Below are 18,349 nucleotides of genomic sequence, written 5' to 3'. Positions count from 1 at the left end.
AAAGGCCTGGTGATCTACTTACAGAAATTAGCCAGTGAAAACCTTATGGATTACAACAGAACATTGTCTGACTTGCTTGCTTTGGACATGTCATCAGGAGGAATTAATTGTTAGAGGGGGACATCATATTGGTGAAGTAGAGGGCCAACAAGGGTGAGGGAGACCCTTGGTGAGATGAATTGGCACAATAGCCATAACTATGGACTCAAATATGCTGGCAATCCTGAGGGGTACACAGGACCAGGCAACATTTAGTTCTGTTGTACATAAGGTCACCATGAGTAGGAATCGACTCAGTGGTAGCTATCTGTACATTCTCACTGTATAAACCTGGCTTCTGTGAATAAATTACTAAATATTATGTAAAGATCATAGTTTTAAAATGCAGTCATGCTAAATATATGTGGAGAATAAAAGAAACTTCAACAGAATAAGGACCTCAAAGAAGGTAACAACATAATGCTGGAATTAATAAGTTCTTCAGTGGTGCTTCTAGCAAAAATTATACCAGAGCATATTGAATCTGTAGAGAATGGGACTGAGGAATTAATCCTTTTGAAACTTGGAAAAAGGGAGTGGAAACATGAAAGTAATGTGAGGAAAAAGAGGATGATGTTTCATTGTACAATAGTGTTTGCTGAAGACAAAACCGTAACCAACTGAAGAGAGGAAAATTAGATTGAGTTGTTGAAAAATGTTTCAAATAAATATGTGAAGTATTATCCTGGTATTTTAAAAATTTGAATTGCTGAAAACATATAAATAGAACAAAAAAAAAGTCTAAGGACAACAAATACATCTCAGATGTCTTCATAATATTAATGCCAGAAAACATTGAAACAATGTATACATTTTAATGGGGGAGTAATCACTTGATCATGAATGAAGTTTTTATTTGGTTTTAAAGGGCACAGACTTTCTAAGATATTCAATGGCTCAAGAAATACAGAACCAAAAGAAAAATCATAATCCATTGTAGTTGATGGCAAGATAAACCAAAATAAAAGTGTCCTTTCCTTTTCTGTAATACAAAGATAATATGAATCTAGGGGACAGTCGGTTACTGTTAATGGGGGGGGAACAATTCAGAAAGGGAGGGCAAGAATGGTTATACAACTTGAAGAATGTAATCAATGTCACTGAATTATGCATATAGAAATTGTTGAATTGTATTTTCTCCTGTGTATAGTCTCAACAACAAAAATAAAATAAATAGTATAAATCCATGATTTTATAATATACTAAAGAACTCCCAAATCAGTCAGAAAGGAAACTATTATTTAATAGTGACACTGGGAAAATTGTTTGACTACTCAATAAAATGTTAGAGCTTTTCTTTACACCAAAATAAATTTCAGATGGGTTAATAGGAGAAAAAAAGGAGAGAGGTTTTATTATATAAAATTGAGGTGGGGGGAGTATATAATAAAAGTAAATTTTAAAGGCAAATAAAATATATGTATTTCAATACTTATACTAGGTAAATGGTTTTCAAAGGCCATACAGAGTGACAAAATTTTGAGCCCCTAATAAATAAACACTGGCTTTTTTTTTAATAAATAAATGCATAATACACATGATAAAAATTTTAACAATTCTGAGCCTATATGACTAACGAGCAGGTACACACATGTGTGTGTTCAGCTTAGTAAGAAAATAAATGGCTAATAAAACAATCCGGTTCCAATTTTCAGTTATAAAATAAAGAGTGTCATAGGTGTATCTTTTCAGGAGATAATTTGATAATAGATGTCAGGAACCCAGGAATTCAAATCACAGAAATAAGCTTCAGACACCAAGGTTATCATCATTGCTTCATTAACACAAATGAAAGTTAGAAACAATTTAAATATACAACAACAGGGAATGGTTTAGTACCGTGGTTTTCAAGATGCCTCAAAGTTTCTTAAGCTCTTCATTAAATAAGTTAGACTGAAGGAAACTAATAATGTTTGGCAAGTAATGATGTTTGAACAGGCAGATTTTTTTGACACTTCATTATTGTGAAATGTTTTAAAGTGTATAAACCATTTTCCTAAACATATCATTTTAGTCTGGAAACATCCTGGTAAGCCAAGTCTCTCAGAATATTATTTCTACCATTTCTCAGATAATAGAATTGATGTGCTCTGCAAGATGGTCTTCACTCGCCCCTCCAATTTTACTCTCCACCTTTCTCCACCCTGCTTAATATCTCCGGACACTGTTCCCTGTGGCCCCCTTCAAACAGCTCCTCTGTATTCTGGCTTCTGGTTGGGTTGAACCAAGGGAAATCACTGGAAAAGTGGAGAGTTTTGGAAGAGAAAGAGCTATTTGTGGTCTCGTTCCCTCCCTGCTAAGCTACAGGTAATAGAGGCAGCAATTCTACGTAAATGCTGTTGTACAGCTCCTCTTCCAAAGCTCAGTTCTCACTGGGCTCCAGTACCAACATTCCCTATCATTGTCCCTTCACACCTAGGGGCGGTAAGGACTTTCTGGTATTGCTAGACCCTGCATGTTTCCCTGTCCTTATTGGTTAACTTAACCCTGACCACCTCATTTCAATTATTTCATCGTGTACCATCTATTTAATGTCAGGACTATGAGGGATACAGATACTCAGGGAGGTAATGGTTCTTTCAGTTGCATAATAGAAGATTATCTCAGAGCTCGGGTTGAAAAAAAAACTGGAAAATTTTTACTCTACTGCATTTAAGAGAAAATTTTTGTTTTAAACACTAAAAATAGGACATATCATTGTATAAAAAAGTATGGTCTTTAAAATATACCTGTGTATAAATGAATTTTGCTATATTCTCCAAGGAGCACAGTGGTTCTTTTCACCAATTAGAATCCTCAAATTCTGTTGTCATGTTACTGGTCTTCCTGTCACTGGTCCTTTTTTTATGAAATATTATGTCACTCTGAGTGCAGTGTGAAGCCTTTGTGGAGATCGGCAACACGAGAAGCAGGAAAATCAGTGACAAGAAGACAGAGCTTCAATACAAAGCCATAAAAATTAACTCACCTCCCCTGAACAAAATATAAGTCCTGATAAAGGAAGAAAAAAATCTGACACTTCCTCTGACATGAGGCAAATCTCTGAGCAAACCAAGTGGAAATTGTTATCTGTGACGATTCCTTCTTTTTTATGTTCTGAACTTAGTATGTGTTGTTTATTTGTGAAATGTGTCTTTAGTGGAGATTGTGAGGGGGCATTTTCTGGAAAAAAAAAACTGGATTTAAATATAATTCTGGTAAGATGACAAATGCATTGGGTTGCTACATTAAAATTTTAGCACCAGAATCACAAGTAAAACATAAGTCAGGATTCAAAGTTAAATATTTGTTTACTAAGGAGTGACAGACGTTCAACTGACCGGTGGATGTGGCAAGAGCAAAGTGAGGATAGGGCTGGCTAGAGGAGTAGTTAAAATAATTGTAAGGATCAGAAGATCAAACGATAGCACTTGAAAGCTGTTGCATTTGTTTTGACCTGCCATCCTCTCTCAGAGTTGTCAGGTCGTCCCTGGAAGGCAAGCCATGTCTCTCACAATATGATTTTAAATTGTAAATACCACAGTCTGTGGGACATAGGTAATCAATAAGCATTTTTTTAAAACTAAAGTAACATAAATCATCCATCAGGTCAAAGGAAAAAAAGAAAATATAACTCATACATGCAGGTCTACTTAAGTATATGATTGAGATTTTGATTTCAAGATTTGTGACTAGCAAAACCACAAACCAGACCAGTTGCCATTGAGTCAATTCCCATTCATGGTGACTCCATGGATGTCAGAGTAGAACTGTACACCATAGGGTTTTCAGTGGCTCATTTTTTAGAAGTATATCACCAGGCTTTTCTTCTGAGGTGCCCCTCGGTGACGCTAACCACCAACCTTTGGGTTAGTAGCAGAGCGTGTTCTCCATTGCACCACAAGCCAAGGAATATAAAGGAGAGTTAAAAAAAAAAAAAAAACTCTTTAAAAAAATAATACTGTGTTTTTGGTGAAAGTTTATACAGCAAATTAAGTTCCCATTTGATAATTTCTACACATTTTTCACAGTCTGTCAGCACTCTCTTTAATTGTGTTCTGATTGTTCTGTTTCCAGTACTCTGGTTTCCCTGCCCCCTTATCTTCTCATTTTTGTCTTAGAGTAATTGTTGACCTTTTGGTCTCGTACAAAAAAAAACTCAACTATTGAAGTTCATGAAACATTCTGTTCCTAATGGCCACAGAAAACGTTTCCACTCAACTTTTTTTTTCATGAGGCTTCAAGTAAGAGGAATAACATAGACAAATAAACTCTCAACCATATCCCCCTCACAAATCCAATAAGATATTTCATAAGGCTATATCTTGTATTTTTATTAAACCTGTGGGGGCACATAACACCTAAATGCCACCTATTAATTCTAATTCTTTAGAGGAATTATTTTTATACACACTCTTGATCTTAGCCAAAATTCTGCGAAATGATAAGTTTTTTTAATGGCCCAGTTTGCATTGGGCATATCTGCTGCAAAGGACCTCTTTAAAGCATTAAAAAACAAAGATGTCACTAAAAGTGGGTAGTGACTTCAGCAAACGTGTCAGAATAAAGAACTCCAAAAATTCTCTCCTCCATAAAATCAATGAGAACGTGGGCAAAATGGTCAGAATCAAAGTTTTTAGAGCTCTGGAAATTAAGAAAATGCTTGCAACAATCCAGGTAGCATTTTTCAAGAAGAACAGCTGAATCTTCATAGGAACACTGAGCTTTGAGGTGGTTTAACTTGGTTTAGTTCAATCCCCCCTCCCAGTTCCATGGTAACCTTTAAAATCAATAACTTTAGGGCAGAATGAGGTTGCAGCTCCTTCAAAGCCCCATTCTCAGAGAATTGTCATCGTTTTCCTTGTCTGGTGATTCCCTGGAAGATCCTATACAAGGCTGTCGTTATTTGACCTGACTTGGATCTTGTTGGAGCCCATGTGCATTGCTTGTGGTAATCTAAAATGGTGCAGCCACTGTGGAAAACAGTTTGACAGTTCCTCAGAAAGTTAAAGACATGAATACCATCTAACCCAGCAATTCCACTCTTGGGGACATGTGCAAGAGACTTGAAAGCAAGGATGCAAACAGATATCCATACCCTGATGTGCTTTGCAGCATTATTCACGATAGCCGAATGGTTGAAATGACCTAAATGTTTATCAGCAGGTGAATGAATAAACAAAATTTGGGGTATGCACATGCAATGGAATATTACTCAGCCAAAAAGAAAAATGAAGTTCTGATGTATGCTACAGCGTGGAGGAGCCTTGAAAACATAGGCTCGATGAAATAAGCCAGACACAAAGGACAGATTTTGTATGATCCAACTTATATAAAATATCTGGAAGAGCAAATTTATATAGACAGAAAGTAGATTAGTGGTAACCTGGTCTGGGGAGAGGGGGGATGTGGAGTTATTGCTTAATGAGTACAAAATTTCTGTTCTAGGAGATGAGACAATGTAGAAATAAATAGTGATGCTAACACAACGTTGTGAATATATATGCATATATATATACACACACGTATACATACTCGTATCATGGATAATAATCCTTTTTTATGTTACTGGATTAGGTACATGCACACATGTGTATCTATATCTATATTATTCTTCTATTGTAACAAACCTCCACAGACTTAGTAGCTTAAACAACACACAATTATTATCTTACAGTTTTCTGAGAAGGAAGTCCACAGTGGTTCTCATTGTGCTGAAATCTAGGTATCAGCAGATCTGCGTTCCTTTATGGAGGCTCCAGAAGAATCCATTTCCCTGCTTTACCAGCTTGTAGAGACCACACACATTCCTTGGTTTGTGCCCCTCTTTCTTTATCTTTAAAGCCAGAAATATTGTATCTTTCTGCATCTTTCTTCCATAGTCACATCTTCTAACTCTGAAGTCTTCTGCTTCTTCCTCCCGCTCACCTTTAAGGATACCAGTCAGTGCACTGAGTTCACCCAAATAATCTTGAATAATCTCTTTATTTTAAGGTCAGCTGATTAACATACTTAATTTCATCTGCATTCTTAATTCCTCTTTCCTGTGTATCATAACATATTCATAAATTCTGGGGTTTAAGATGTGGACATCTTTGAGGAGCCATTATTCTGCTATCACAGTCCACTCTCTGGCCTCCTAAGATACAAATCCATCCCACATGCAAAATACATACACCTCATCACCACATCTTCAGAGGTCTCATCCCATTAGAGAGGGGACTTCTTAGATCTGATAAAGGGCATATACAAAAAACCCACAGTTAATATCGTACTTAATGATGAAACACTGGATGCTTTCCCTTAAAGATCAGAAACAAGATAAGCATTTCTGCTCTGGCAACTTTTATTCAACATTGTACTGGAGTTTCTATCCAGGGAAACTAGGCAGGAAAAAAGAAAAGGCATCCAGACTGAAAAGGAATAAGTGAAATTATATTTGCTGGTGACATGAACCTGCATACAGAAAATTCTAAGGAATCCACTACACCTATTAGAGTTAGTACATGAGTTCAGTAAGGTTTGCAAGATCAATACGCAAAAATTGCTGCAAATGAACAATTCAAATCTGAAATTAAGAAAACGCCCACTTATAATAGCATAAAAAGAATAAACTACTTGGAAATAAATCTAATAAGAGTATAAGAGTTGTACACTGAAAACTACAAAATATCATTGAAAGAAATTAAGGATGACTTAAATGAAAAGATATCCTGTGTTCAAGAATTTAAGATTTAATATTGTTCAGATGATAATCTCAGAACTGTTCTACAGATTCAACATGATCTCCATCAAAATCCCACGTGGCTTTTTTTGTACAATTTGACAAGCTGATCCTAAAATTGATACTGAGATATAAGGGCCTTAGTAAAGACAAAACAGTTTTTAAAGAAAAGAGCCAAGTTGGATGACTCATAAGTTCCAGTTTTAAAACTTACTACAAAGTTACGGTAATCAGAAAAGTGGCATAAGGATAGGCATATAGACCAATGGAATAGAATTGAGAGTCCAGAAATAAACCCATCTATTTATGGTCAACGGCAGTGGGTTTTTTTTATTTATGGTCAATTGATTTTCACCAAGGATTCCAAGGCCATTCAGTGGGGGAAAGAATAGTCTTTTCAACAAACGCTGTTGGAACAACTGGATAACCATATTCAAAAGAGTAAATTTGGACCCCTATCTGATACTGTATACAAAAATTAACTCAAAATAGATCACAGACCTAAATGTAAGAGTTAAATTATAAAACTCTTAGAAGAAAACATAGGCATAAATCTTTCTGACCTGGGATTAAGCAATGGTTTCTTATATATGGTACCAAAACCACAAGAAAAAAATAGAAAATCGAGGCTTCATTGCAATTAAAAACATTTTTGACCCCAAGTTCACTATCCAGAAAGTGAAAAGACAAATCACACAATGGGGAGAAATGTTTACAAATCGTATATTTTATAAGGGTCCAGTATTCATAATATATAAAGGACTTTTACAACTCAGTAATATAAAGATAACCCAATTAAAAATGGACAAAGCACTTGAATACATTCCTTCAAAGAAGATATGCAAATGGAGATATACTACATATATGTATATATATGCATCCAAAAAAAAAAAAACTGAGGCCAGTGTCGTCGAGTCAATTCCGACTCATAGTGACCCTACAGGACAGAGTAGAACTGCCCCATAGAGCTTCCAAGGAGCACCTGACGGATTTGAACTGCCGACCCTTTGGTTAGCAGCCGTGGCACTTAACCACTACGTCACCAGGGTTTCCATATATATGCATATATGTGAATATATAACATACACATGAAAAGATGCACAACATTATTAGTTGTTGGTGTGTGCCCTTGAGTCGATTCTGACTCATAGTAACCCTATTGGACAGGGCAGAACTGCCCCGTAGGGTTTCCTAGGCTGTAATCTTTATGGGAGCAGATCACCAGGTCTTTTCTCCCATGGAGCCGCTGGTAGGTTAGAACCTCTGACCTGTTGGTTAGCAGTCCAGCTCTTAAGCATTGCGCCACTAGGGCTCCTTCATTAGCCATTAAGGAAATGCAAATCAAAAACAATGCCATACCACTGCACATCCACTAGAATGGCTAGAATGAAAAAAAATGCGCATTTCCAAACGTTGGCAAAGATGTGGATCTTTTCAAAGATAAAACCTAAAGCCTATGAAAAGTTTCTTAGCCTCATTAATAATTAATGGCATGCAAATTAAAACCCAAATGAAAATTACTTCATTCAACCAGAACCGGATTTTTTTTTTTTAATTTCTGTTGATGTCAAGTGATAATGAAGAACTGAGCTTCAGGAACTGCTAGCAGGAATATAAATGGGTAGGTCCACTTTGAAAAACAGTTGGACATTATCTACCTAATTTGAAAATATGCATCATCTATGACACAAGTGTTTCAATTACAGATATAAACTGTAAAGAATTTCAGCTTATATGCATCAGGAGACACAAGCAGAAAATATATTGTGTCAGCATTCATGATTTTCAAAGACAAAAACAGACTTGCACAGGGAGAGAAAGAGACAGTGACACACAGAGAAAGAGAAGGGGAGAGACATCTATAGAAAAAATGAATAAATACATTTGGGATTGTTCATATAATGAAATATTCTACAGGAATTTTCATTTCAACAATGAAATTGAATAAAGGAAAGTGAACAAGAGAGAGGAGAGAGAGGTAGGGGAAATAAGAAACAGAAGTGGAGGAGGAGAACGAGGGAAGAGAGACAGAGACAGAGAGACAGTGCAAGAACAAACAAGCAAAACAGATAATTGGAGATTCTGGGTAAAGGTCATATGGAAGTTCCTTGCACTGTTCTTTCAACTTTCATGTAAATTTAAAATTATATCAAAATAAAGTTAAAAAGAAATTATCCTTAAAAATATACTCTTTCCCTTGAAAGCAGACTAGTAATTAAGAGATGGGGTCTGGGGTCAGATGTAAGAGTTGTACTTAAGTTAAAGTTATTTAAATTGTTGCATCAATTTTCCAGCAGAATAATACAGCTAATGATAGTCTTTACTTCTATCCCCATCTGGTGTGCTTTGTTTCATCTTAGACTCTGTAGTCAAGTTGTCTGGGCTCAATCAAACTCTAGAATCAACCTTCACTAGATATGTGACCTTGAAATATTATGAGACTTGCTTTACTCAGCTGATGATAACATCTATTTCATCAGGTAGTTTGAGAGTGTTAAATAAAGATGATATGTGCGAAGAGCTAGAACAGTGCTGGGCACATAATAAGTGCCCAGTAATTACTAGTTGTTATTATTTTGGTGAGGTACCCTGATGCCTACCAGTAAATGTGTATTAAACACTCATTTGACAAAGATCATTCTCAGGTCTTTGAATACTTTGGTGAAAGGATCAAACCCTGCTATAGTTGGCTTAGTTTCTAGGACAGGGAGATGGATTAAAAAAAAAAAAAAAGCATGGGAACAAGATCACGTAAGATAGTGATAAGTGAAATGAGGAAAATAAAAGAGGGCTGGTTCAGAGCTGTTTTGCTTGAGGAGGTGGTATTTGACTTGGCGACTGAGGCCCAAATAATGAGAGAGTCAGCCATGCAGAGCCCAGGGAAGAATGTTAAGCAGAGGAAACAAGTGCAAAGGCCTTGAGTCAGGAATTCTGGTGTATATAAAGAGGTGGGTCTGGAGGGTGAGTGTGGTGTAAGACAAAGGGAATACTGGAGAAAATATATTTTTTTTTATTTTAGGTAATGGAGAGGCATTGCATGATTTAAAGCACTGCAGCAAAAAGCCAATTGTTTAGTTTCTCTTTTAGTAATGACCTTCTCTGGTTATGTTGAAAACATGTACAAAGAACCTGGAAATGTTAGATACCATTGAGTCCATCCCGACTCATAGCAACCCTGTGTACAACAGAACAAAACACTGCCCAGTCCGGCATTTTTCTCGCAATCGTTATGCTTGAGCCCATCGTTGCGGCCACTGTGTCAGTCCATCTTGTTGAGGGTCTTTCTCTCTTTCATTCACCCTCTACTTTACTAAGCGTAACGTCCTTTTCCAGGGTCTGGTCCCCCCTGATAACACGTCCAAAGTACATGAGACAAAGTCTCACCATCCTTGCTTCTAAGGAGCATTCTAGCTGCACTACTTTGTTTTTCTGGCAGTCAATGGTATACTCAATATTCTTCGCCAACACCTTAATTCAAAGGCAGCAATTCTCCTTTGGTCTTCCTTTTCATTGTCTAGCTTTTGCATGCATATGATGTGATTGAGAACACCATGGCTTCGGTCAGGTGCACCTTAATTCTCAAAGTGACATCTTTGCTTTTTAACACTTAAAAGAGGTCTTTTGCAGCAGATTTGCCCAATGCAATATGTTGTTTGACATTGGACGTTGGGCGTTGATTGTGGATCCAAATAAAATGAAATCCTTGACAAGTTCAATATTTTCTCTATTTAACATGATGTTGCTTATTGGTTCAGTTATGAGGATTTTTATTTTCTATATGTTCAGGTGTAATCCATATTGAAGGCTGTAGTCTTTGATTTTCATCAGTAAGTGCTTCAAGTCCTCTTCACGTTCAGCAAGCAAGGCTGTGTCATCTGCATATTGCAGGTTGTTAATGAGTCTTCCTCCAATCCTGATGCAATTTTCTTCTTCATTATAGTCCAGCTTCTCAGATTATTTGCTCAGAATACAAGTTGAGTAAGTATTGTGAAGGGATACAACCCTGATGCACACCTTTGGAAATATTAAAAAAATTAAAATAAGAGACATGAAATAAATCTACTAGAATAGATACACCCTGAGAGAAAATCAGCCTTCTTGTTGTTGTTTTATCCTCAACATGTATATTACGTGCTCAGTAAATGCAGATTTACAGAATGAATAAATAATGTTTGAAGTTAAACGCACCTGTAAAATCGTTGCCAGTTTGAAAAATGAAAAATTATATGAAGCCTAGCAGGCATCTAATACTATCTGCTCTGTGATCAATTTTGTTATTGACCTGTAGAATTTAAGCATGTAATCACATTTTTACTGTGCTAAACATATTAAATTAACAAACTACTTTTATACCATTTAAAATACTTTAAGAAAACATAGCTTTTTCACATGTTTAAGAAATGACAAACTCTTATGTTTTGCAATGCACTTATTTTTTATTGTTTTTTTCAATGTGAGTAGCTTGTAGTGAAATTGAATTATCACCTTAATGAATTTTTAAAATTATTTATTTTATTTTGTTGTTGAGAATATACACAGCAGACCACTCACCGATTCGACAGTTTCTACATATACAATTCAGTGACATTGCTTATATTCTTCACGTTGTGCAACCATTCATACCCTCCTTTTCCAAATTGTTCCTCTTCCATTAACATAAGCTCACTGCCCCCTAAATGTTCTGTCTACTCTTTCAAGTTGCTGTTGTCCGTTTGATCCCATATAGATAATTCTTTAAAAGAGCTCAATATTCAAGACAAACGTTATTTACTAATTAAGCTAAACCCTGGTGGAGTAGTGGTTAAGTGCTACAGCTGCTAACCAAGAGGTCGGCAGTTCAAATACGCCAGGCACTCCTTGGAAACTCTATGGGGGCAGTTCTACTCTGTCCTACAGGGTCACTATGAGTTGGCATCAACTCGATGGCAGTGGGTTTGGTTTCTTTTTTTGGTATTGTTTGATTTAAAGAAGACTTTAGGGAATATTTTTGGTTTATGGTCTAAAGATTATCTCAGGGCAAAATAAGGAAATGTTATCTTAAAATAGTATTAGAAATCAGAGAATGAAATTTGAATGACTTTCCAAAAAAATAGTGGAATAAGTATATATTGTTTTATTAAAAGGTAGGAGAGAGATGCTGATGAAGAGCTAGCTAATTATATCAGGCGGACACTTGAGACTGTGTTGGCATCTCCTGTCTGGAGGGGGGATGGGAGGATAGAGAGAGTTGGAAGCTGGCAAAAATGTCACGAAAGGAGAGACTGGAAGGGCTGACTCATTAGGGGGAGAGCAAGTGGGAGTACAGAGTAAGGTGTATATAAACTTATATGTGACAGTCTGACTTGATTTGTAAACGTTCACTTGAAGCTCAATAAAATTTAATAAAAAAAAAGTAAATGTTAAGGAGTGGGAAAAAAATAAAGCTGTAACAATAGAAGAGAATGCTCATTGATTTGCATTTTGGGTTTTTAAATTGAGTATCTTATGAAAATGTCACAGGATTTCCGAAGAACAGGTCTTGAATATTTAGATAATTTGTACTTCAGGAGAATTTAATGTTATTGTTCTTTTTTTTCCCCTTTGAACAAATATCATGTGCTCCTACTCAGTTGTCATAGATTTTGAATGAAAAATATGATTTAAAGCTATGTGATGATATCTATGACTTTCTCCAGTTATTTTTTATTATTAGGTTAGTATTCTATAATAGAATTGCTTTTGTATATATGTGGTAATCTAGTTTCAGGCTACAAAACACTATGTTTTTGAAACGTCCATAGATTTAAATTAGAAGTAAAGATACTTTTATTTTTCTGGTTTAATAATCTTTTTTGGTATACCTTGTGATATAAATATTTACACTCAAAATATTCTAACCTTTACCAAGGTTATTAAAATAGAGCTCTTGGCTCAGTAGAGCATGTATTTTGAGTTGTACAGGTTCTTGCTTGTGCAGTAGTAATTTCTAGCAGAGTATACAATGCATTCTGAATAAATTGAGAGTGGGGGACCTGTGATTACATGAATGAGAAAATTATAGTTTCATTTAAAGTTTAAATTAATGTCTTGGACCATATCATTACCATGTTTCAAGAAATCAATATATTAAAAGTTTTCATTTGTTGTTTACTAACATGAGGATCAAAAATCTAACTACATTAGAAGCATTGAAAAGTAGGCATAGTTCTTTGCTTCCACTTGGTCATTCATTTCGTTTTCCTGAGATCCAGAGTATAGATGGATTTCTATGCATAAACTTATACCAAAGACATATAATAGATAATTAGTAATTATGTAAAATTATAACTGTCTTCATCAGATCAATATGAGTCCTCAAAAGTTAGGTATATACAAACAGTTTCATAGTATAGTCGGTTCTGCTACTACAGGACATACGCATTTCAAAAAATAACTCCACCGTGCAAAAGTGTGGACTAAAACCACAGGATTGATGGAAAATGGGTTTAAGGGCAGTAACACTAAAACAATTTTGTCAGTGTCTCATAAAAAGATAAGAGCGTAATGAAAATAGTAGGATAGGTTTACATACGTGAAATAGTTAACACAGTCATAAATACTATAAAAAATTAGCCACTTTACCTTAAAAAAGAATCGACATTTGCTTGGGGAAGTATGTGTTGGAAGAGTTTGCTCTTGACAGTTATTGTGATGTAATAGAAGACGTACTATCTGAAATAAGAAGTAAAGTTATAACATCCGACATGGAAGGGGATGAACTGAGGTAGCTAGAATGTATTTGAAGTGTATGCGTGAGTGTTTTGTGTACTCCTATATGGTTCTAGGAAACCCTGGTGACGTAGTGGTTAAGTGCTATGGCTGCTAACCAAAGAGTCGACAGTTCAGATCCGCCAGGTGCTTCTTGGAAACTCTATGGGGCAGCTCTACTCTGTCCCATAAGGTCACTATGAGTCAGAATTGACTTGATGGTACTGTTTTTTTTTTTTTATGGTTCTGTTCAGTGGGATGGAGTTTTCTAAGTTTACCTGGAGGTTCTCATGGATAAAATTACACAAAATCAAATGCATAATTTGTTTTATTTGCAAATGTACCCTAATGTATCAATTTTGTTGAAATGAATGTATGTTTTCAAAACAGGTGTTGCAGAAGAACTACTATAATACCCCCCAAATAAATGACAGATTCAAAGTGGAATTCACTGAGTAGATACACTTTACTTATATCTGTATTTTCACTGAGTTCTCCTATTTAAGTTTGTATCAACTTCAGATAACTTCAAATGTAATAATTATATAACATTGAAAATATCACTACAGGGTACGTAGAGGCCACTGTTTTTTCTGTTTACAGATAGCTTTATATTAGCCAAATTTGGCAACTTCCAAATGGAGTACTAAAAGTGAATACGTGTTTTGAATTAGAAGTTCATTTTATTTTTTTAAGCAGTAAGGTTATTATAGTGAAATATAGAGTACGTATGCTATATCTCATAAAGATAATAACGTGTAAAGTTCCTAAAATTCATTTCAGGCAGTTAAAGAGTCCATCTTTAGGTGTAATGTTACCCTTGCCTGTATGAACACAGCTCTTAATGAAATCAAGTCACTGGGAACAGTGTATGCATCCAAAAGCAGAATGTAGTCATAACACTGGTAAGAGGTTTAATGTTCCCAGGATCAATAAAGATACCTAAGTGCCTTCTTAAGATGCTGGTTGTGCAGCATTTATTGCTTTCGATTGATTACTGAAATGTGAAATGCTGCATTTCCATAAGCAGTTCTTTTTCTCATAAAGAAAGTACAGAAATCAAAGGGGAAAGTCAAGCTCTCAAAGAAGACTTGGGATCATTTTTCTGGACTTAGATAGCATACTCTAATGGAAAAATAGCAAAGTGTTCAAGAGAGAAATGTTAAGGCATTGAAGTCTGGTAGAGCAGGAAGAGAAAAACAATTTCTAACTTCTGTCTTCTTTACTCCTTTACCTAACTCACAGCCGCATAAACCAAAAACCAAACCAAACCCACTGCCGTCGAGTTGATTCTGACTCATAGCGACCCTATAGGACAGAGTAGAATTGCCCCATAGAGTTTCCAAGGAGCGCCTGGCAGATTTGAACTGCTGACCTCTTGGTTAGCAGCTGTAGCACTTAACCACTATGCCACACATGCCCAGAGAATATTGGTGGGTTAGTTTCAGGAGAGAACTATTTTAAAGGCTAGTGGTTTCCATGCTATACCCCAGAACCCATCATGTAACCTTTTTGCAAAATGTGTCTTGTGTCTTCTGAAGTGATAGTTCTGTTCTGAATACCAAGCAAGTTTAAGAACAGATAAATTACTTACAGGTATATAGGGCTTGGGAGAATAGTTTGAGTGCATGTATTCAAATAAGTTATAATTACTACATACATAATTAACTTAATTAGAATCTCTTCAGGAACACAACTCTGGAACGCTGAGTCCTGTGCAATGAATTAAAGATAGATTGTTAAAGTTGTTCTTATTGTCCCACAATCTCTTGACTTAAGCCATCTGGATTTTTATTCGTATTTTTACTGACATTAGCTGAACTTCTATTTTGAATTAAGAGAACAGACATAATATAAAGGTATAATTTCCTTGAGGTAGAATATCAATCTTTTGCTCAATGGTTAAATGTTTAAAAACATTAAACACTGCCAAGACCAGCTACTAATTTTAGTAGTCCAAACTTAATCTCTGTATCCAGTCATGTAGAAAATAAGTTTCGGCTTATTACTTTAAAATCAGATTGAGCAGAAGACTATGTAGGAATTAAGTACAATATTTTACCTTTATCAAGCTGAACACTTCTATAGGTTCTCTTTTAAATAGTAGTAGAGTAATTGGAAAGGTGAGAACTTTTTCAAACTGTAGATTTTTCACATTCTTTTTTACATCACAATTTTGGAAATGCTTATCATGTTGAAAACTGCTTAAGGCAGAGTTAAATTAGATTCTTTTTGTGTGTCTATATTTAATAATGTATATTTTCCTTAGCACTCTAAAGCTTTTAAAATATTTAGATGCGTTTTTCATGATTCATGTTTTGAGAAGATATCTTTTCAGATTCTGCTAAAGAAATTACTCTGTTGTTGTTGTTAGGTGCTGATGAGTCGGTTCCGACTCATAGCAACCCTACGCACAACAGAATGAAACACTGCCCGGTCCTGAGCCATCCTTACAATCGTTGTTATGCTTGAGCTCATTGTTGCAGCCACTGTGTCAGTCCACCTCGTTGAGGGTCTTCCTCTTTTCCGCTGACCCTATATTCTGCCAAGCATGATGTCCTTCTCCAGGGACTCATCCCTCCTGACAACATGTCCAAAGTATGTAAGATGCAGTCTCGCCATCCTTGCCTCTAAGGAGCATTCTGGCCGCACTTCTTCCGAGACAGATTTGTTCGTTCTTTTGGCAGTCCATGGTATATTCAATATTCTTCGCCAACACCACAATTCAAAGGCGGTAACTCTTCTTCAGTCTTCCTTATTCATTGTCCAGCTTTCACAGGCATATGATGCGATTGAAAATACCATGGCTTGGGTCAGGTGCACCTTAGTCTTCAGGGTGACATCTTTGCTCTTCAACACTTTGAAGAGGTCCTTTGCAGCAGATTTACCCAATGCAATGAGTCTTTTGATTTCTTGACTGCTGCTTCCATGGCTGTTGATTGTGGATCCAAGTAAAATGAAATCCCTGACAACTTCAGTCTTCTCCATTTATCATGATGTTGCTCATTGGTCCAGTTGTGAGGATTTTTGTTTTCTTGATGTTGAGGTGTGATCCATACTGAAGGCTGTGGTCTTTGATCTTCATTAGTAAGTGCTTCAAGTCCTCTTCACTTTCAGCAAGCAAGGTTGTGCCATCTGCATAAGGCAGGTTGTTAACGAGTCTTCCTCCAGTCCTGATGCCCCGTTCTTCTTCATATAGTCCAGCTTCTCGTATTATTTGTTCAGCATACAGATTAAATAGGTATGGTGAAAGAATGATATTTATTAAGCATCCACTAAAACTTAGCACTATGCTAAACCTAGGGACAAAATGGTGAAGTAAATCATATGTCACTACTTCCATGGAATTAACGGTTTGGTGGCTGTACTCTAGTCCAACAGACTCTAGGATTGTAGTTCTCATCTGGGGGTGATTTTTTCCTCTCAGAGAATATTTGGCAATGTTTAAAGACATTTTGGTTGTCGCAATGGGCAGGGAGTACAGAGGGAGGCATGCCACTAGCATCTAGCGGGTAGAGGCCAGGGATGCTGCCAAACATCCACAATGCACAGGATGGCCCCCACAACAAAGAATTATTCAGCCCAAAATGTCAATAGTGCTGAGGGTGAGAAAATTTGCTAGTGGATGAAACAGGCATTGTATAAGCAGCTCCATTGTTGGATTCGTGATTAATATCCAAGAACTTTGAAAGGAAACATGGTTCTGTGACAGTTTGTAACAAAGTAATGTGACCTAAACTAGGGTCAGTGTAGTCTTCACTAACGAATTCATTTGAAGGATAAAGTCTTTCTGTGTTATAAAGGGTCAGGAGTGTGTCATGGAAGGAGGGTTACAAACAAGAGTGCTGGAGGAAGTAGAAGCTAAAAGAATACCAATACGGCAGGAGCAGAGAGAGAGAGATGTGAGATAAGACTGGAGGACTAGGTAAAACTATGACTGCGTGGGTCATCTGAGGGGTGCAAATTCATCGCAACATTTTAAGCAAGGAGGTATTTGACCTGAGAAGATCCACAGGTGTGCAAACATCGCTATGACTGCAGGGCAGAGGGTGATAAATTAGAAGAGGACAGAGTTGATGAAAGGAAGGTAAGAGACATTCTGGTAAGTACTATAGTTATAAATTCTAATCTGAATCAATAGTAAGAAAAACTGTGACAATATTCATGTTTGTTTAACTCACAAATGACAAAAAGGGTCGTTTGAAACCGTGAATCATGAAGTAAGATATTTGATATTTAGTTTTTCACCCAAGGAGAGAGGAAAAATACCATGTACATTGTCAAAAGTACAGCAAAAACTTACACCCTCCATTTTTTTAATGTTTTGTTTCCAAGGACATTGAAACACAAGGTACATTGAGTTAACAAAGGAAAACAACGTGAAAAATAATACAAAATCCTTTGTTCAGTGCGAGTACAGGGAGTACAATACTTAAGAACTCGATCCAGGATTAAAGTCTAGGGAAGCCACTAGAAAGTTAATGTTTTAGTAAAGTGGGGCTGTAACTTTACGGTCTTTAGTGTCTGTATTGGTTGAGTGAGCCATTTCTGCCTTAGTGCAGACAGAGCAGATTAAATAGTTAGCCTTCTTTGAGCATTCTGTCCTGTCCATAGGTTCTGATGAAATATTGGTATTGCTGGTGAAGTGAATTACTAGAGGCAAAGGTACTTCTTTTTGTTTTAGAAGCTCATATATTTCCACCTGTTCCAATAAAGGAAGTGCATTGCCAAATTCTGATTTAGAAACTGTGGACTGGTGTAAAGTATTGGTGAGGGAAGTTGGAGATGGCAGCGTAGAAACTTATGGATCATGAATTGTAGCAAAATTTTAATCCAAACTGAATTATTTTATAACCTTGAAACAAAACTGTAAACATATCT

This window comes from Loxodonta africana, chromosome X (genome assembly GCF_030014295.1).
Source record: "Loxodonta africana isolate mLoxAfr1 chromosome X, mLoxAfr1.hap2, whole genome shotgun sequence".
In the NCBI taxonomy this organism is placed as follows: domain Eukaryota; kingdom Metazoa; phylum Chordata; class Mammalia; order Proboscidea; family Elephantidae; genus Loxodonta; species Loxodonta africana.
Note: the sequence above shows the minus strand (reverse complement) of the source record.